Source organism: Rhea americana, unplaced genomic scaffold, assembly GCF_003343005.1.
Source record: "Rhea americana isolate MKP2758 unplaced genomic scaffold, rheAme1 scaffold_12, whole genome shotgun sequence".
Classification (NCBI taxonomy): Eukaryota; Metazoa; Chordata; class Aves; order Rheiformes; family Rheidae; genus Rhea; species Rhea americana.
Window position 1 is genome coordinate 5,828,850 of NW_028185261.1, and position 4,924 is coordinate 5,833,773.

Below are 4,924 nucleotides of genomic sequence, written 5' to 3' on the forward strand. Positions count from 1 at the left end.
GGGACGCGGAGCCGGCGCTGGCTCTGCTCTCCCCCCTCACCTCCCGTTTTAGATAGAAAGATAAGCTAGGGAAGTCCGGCGCCGTAAATGCGCCGCAAACATTTGTGGCTCGAGATGAGCATTTTGCATTTGGATGCGTAAGGTGTCGACTCAGGACTCTGAGACCATTAAGAGTGCCAGAAAATCCCCCACAAAGAAGCCCAGGTCATTATAAAGACGATATCTAGCAACCATAAGCCTTCGAAATGACCTTTGGCTTGTATAGCAATAACTCACCACTTAATGAACAACCAACGGAAGCGCCTCCAATAGCTCACAACACATCAGAGCTTACAACTTTCCACCAAGTCTTCTATCCCTATCCGAACCCGTTGGGATGCAGCATTCCCCCTCCAAATCACCTTAATTTATGCCGCCAACCTGGAGTTAGGAAAGTGGAGCTTCATGATTACACACGGTGCTCGCTCAGGTTCTTGGCCCAGGCCTGTCTCGGTAACGTCTTATATAATATATTCACGTGGGCGTACGTCAACTTTAAGTGCTTTATTTTTTTAAAACAGAGTTCATTAGAAATAGCACTTTACAGTGCACAAGAAGAAAGCATAAGTTGGGTTGCACCTTAGCCCCTGAGCGGAGAGATCATAATATTGCAAAGCGAGTCATTGTTATCCGCTGTTGATTAACATGGTAAGTTTTCATTTTGTGTCTAATTAATTATCGACTTCACATGCCTTTCCGAAGCAGCTCCTCAGCCTCATATGCAATAGCTCCTTGCTCTAGACATGCTTTGCTTGGGAGAGGTTGAGCAGATTCCTAAATTGCGATGGCCACAAGAATAACCCCCAAAGTTTGTAGTCCGAAAGCTGAGAGTCTCAAACACGTTGCTTTCGCACYCTGCTACTACCATTTCTCCATCAGAACCGGCCTCGGAGAAAAAGTTGCCTGAGCTAAACCCCGAGAAATCTTTAGAATTATTCAGGCGTGGGCCCAATATAGGTATTATTGAAATTTTAGGTGAAGTTATAAGTGAGTGCTTCCATCGAGCCAAATGAAATGCTGCTTGCAGTAATTGGATTCAGCTGACTAACTTGGCAGGCCAGCAGCTTGGAGGCATACAGCTAAGAAAAATGTGTACTGCCTTTAAGTTCTGATCGAGCAGAATAGCACGCAATAGGGGAAAAAAAACAAAAAGAAAAAGAAAGAAAGAAAGAAAGAAAGAAAGAAAGAAAGAAAGAAAGAAAGAAAGAAAGAAAGAAAGAAAGAAAGAAAGAAAGAAAGAAAAAGAAAGAAAGAAAGAAAGAAAGAAAGAAAGAAAGAAAGAAAGAAAGAAAGAAAGAAAGAAAGAAAGAAAGAAAGAAAAGACCCCATGGCTTTCTCCCCTTGCCTCCTCACTCGCGCCCAGCGTGGGGAGCACCGGCGCCGGAGGGGCTCGCCCGGCTCCCGGGGCAGGATGCGGCCGCCCCGGCACAAAGGCCGGCTCTTCGGGGGGGTCTCCACGGGACCCGGCCCAGCAGCTCGCCCGGGCTTCGCACGGTCCACAAGTCGCTAGAAACAGACGCCTCGGACTGCCTGGGAGACCCGGGCCGGTCCCGGAGCTGAGGGCTGGGAGCAGGCGCGGAGGCTGCGYGCCCGCAGCGCGCCCCGCACCACCGCGCTGCGGGGAACGGCGGGCTACAGAAACACCACGTCGTGCTCCGACAGCCTGTGCAACCCCAAGGCGTGAGAAGACCGGTAACACCAGCAGGAAAACAGCGGGGGGGGGGGGGGGGGAACAGCAGCGACCGAGGAACACGAACGCGAGGAGAGGGAAATGCACTAAAAGGCACTTGGCAGGAACATTTGAGAAACCATACGAAGGGGCTACATTACCAATGAGCCTATTTTAAATCGCCCTTTACAAAACAACACGGGTACCCCCTGCCCGGCTATCCCCGACAACGAATTAATGTGATGCTCAAATCTTACATGGGCAATGGTAGCATCTAGCAAAGTTGTCTCGCCCTCTTTTATTTGCTTAATTGTAATTCCCTTCCTGAAGCCATAGAAAAAAATGGGATAAAGATCTCCTCTTAGCCTTTTGGAAGGAGTTCACTTTTTATTTAAAGAGCATAATAAATAGCAGATACAGTTTAAAATGTTCAAGAAGGTGGAGATTATTCCATGCATTTGTAGACATCATGGGCAGAGATTGAAAACAAATTCCAGACAGTCTCTGAGCAAAGGCGATAATGCAGCCCCTGTGGTTAAAGGTCCCATTTTGTCATGCAGTTGCTTACCTGTGTATCAATTTATCATAAACCTGGGCTCCTCACTTTTCAGGATCTGCGCTTGCAGTTCTTAGAATAAATCCTTCACCCTTTGTCTGCAGACAATACTGTCCTAAACCTGATCTTGCGGTTTTACAGACATTTCCATACACCAGAATTCCCGAAAGAATGAAAACAGGCTCAGGCTCAACTACCAATAAAAAAGGCGAGTGGAAATCGGAATTTGTTGGGTTTTAAAAAAAAAATCAACACACAGCCCTTTAGCCATCAGCCTCCTGGAATCAAAGGCAGCAATTGGCCGGCTCTTGTTTTGTTTTGTTTTTAAATCGCGCGGCCATTGATGAATTTTGGGGAAGAGCAGGAGAAACCCCTTTATAATCAGAAATACAGGCACTGCCTTAAAATAGAGGCATATTTGTCCACGTGATCGCAGGAGCGGCTCTGCGGGCGAGCTGCCGGCGCTGCGCGGGTCTCCGCCGGCCCTCCCGCAGCGCGGCCCTCCCGGGCCGCCGCAGCAGCCCTCGGCGGCCGGCCCCCACTTACGCACCCCGCGGGGCTGGCGGAGCCGCGCTGCACCCACCGGCGGCTGCTCCAGCACCGGGGAGAGGTGAATTCCTCGGGATATTTCCAGGCAGAGGAGGAGGAGGTGTTTGGGGCTGGCTGCAACCGAAAGTCTGCTCCAGGGGTAACTCCGCAGCAATTCTCATCTGACGGCAACGTGCTAGGACTTATTGGCGTGCACGATTTTTATTTATTTATTTATTTTCTCCTTCTCCGCGCTGGGAAAACGCAGRGCAGCTGGGACTAGCCCTATCTGGAGGCTAAAGGAGCCTTAGGAAAAAGAAAAGACTCATGACATTTGTGTGTGTGTGCGTGTGCGTGTGTGTCTGCTCTGAGCCTGCCTCCCCTCTCCGTGTGTATGAAGAGACACTGAACAAACCCGATGTATATCCGTCATGTATGCACACGAAGATCCCCAACAATTCCAGCTCGGCAAAAATTTATATTAGCTTCTCTGTTTGATTTTCTAACATATCTGTAGCTATAAATACACCATACCTAATCTAACATCTGCTATGATTTCATTACCATCCAAAGCATGGGGATCTGACAGTAACGTATTACCTTACAATACTAACCGTAAGTGCATTGTAACATTTATCTAAATTACATTGCTTTTCCTGACTTTGCAAACCAGTTATAAGAAGATTGGAGTCCAGTGATGGAGGCATAAGTTTAATGTAAATTATTGTGTACGGCTTCAGATTTATAATCCTATATTTCTTGGAAATGATGTGCTTAAATCTCGCCTCAAGTAAGAGGTAATGGTTCTTTATATCCTTTTTCCATCAGCCATATATTTCGGCGTCTGTGTACTTTTGCAGAGATAGCTTTGTGCTCCTACAGAGGCTCGTGTGCCTGTGTGTACATACACAAATCCATGCACGCACACAATGTATTGTGTATCTTTGTGTATATACACACACAAAGCTGAAAATATTTCTGAGCGGTGCTAAGACATTTTGAATGATGAAGAGGTCTTTTGCTCCTTGCATAGAAGTGAGAGTGAAAAGTTCGGCACCGGTGGAGCAAAGAGCGCGAGGAGGACTCGGAAGCAAATGCCCATTTGGTGGGCAGCTCGGAAACCTCCGGCAAAATGTCCCACACCCATTAGGTGGCTGCTAAAAGAATAAAAATGTGATTTAAGAAAAAAAGGACAGCAGAGAGAAAAGAGCACCTTGGCCACTGCCACCAGAATTAAGACATCGTAAAGGGGACTGAGAAAGTATTAAGGAAATGTTACTCCTTTGCACTAGTGGGACTCCAGCTTTGCGTGAATTTGTCTCCAGTAAAGGATCTAAGACTTCTTCAATCGGAGCATATGTTCATAGAGCAATAAAACAGAAAGATTTACAGTCTCCGCCCGCCCCCCAGCAGCCTCGCTCCCTTTCAGGAATTACTTATGATGATTTATAACAACAACTCCGGCAATTGTCAAACTGATAAAATAGCCCGGGCTATATGCAGGAATAAACGCTGTTATGAAAGGACTTCAATTTATGGTCGGGTCCCTTTTACTGCGTGTCTTGCTGGAGTTTGGTTTCTTTCCCGGACCAACAGGATAATATAAAACTTCATTGATAAAAATGTAAGAGTTCTTGTGAAGTAGCAAATCTGTTCCTTAGTCACTACGAAAGCACATAAACATTTGTCATCTTTGAATAATTGAATTAATGTGTTATTGTTTGAATGTATAATTCATAACATAGGAAACTTTGTCTCTGTCCTGCCACCAAAACGGAAGTAATAAAAAGCTACAATCTGGGTTTTTTTAGAAATTACTCCAGCAAGGGATAATAAAGAATATCCTGTTTGCAGAAAGTACTTCCAGCTGACTCTGGGATTTAATAGAGAAATCTCAGCCTTGTGGTCCATATATTACAGAGCGTGAGGAGAGTGGTTTCATATAAAAACATACTCTCCAATTTTCCTTTTAGTCTGGGCTATTGCTTGCAGCCTTAAAGGGCTTCCAAGGGRTGAATCTGCCCAGGCTCCCTCTGCACGCCGCCGTGCTCGGGTGGCGGGACCCGGGCAGAAACCCACCGCCGGCCAGGCCAGCAAAAGGGACCGGGGTCCGCCAGAAAGGGGGGCGCAGG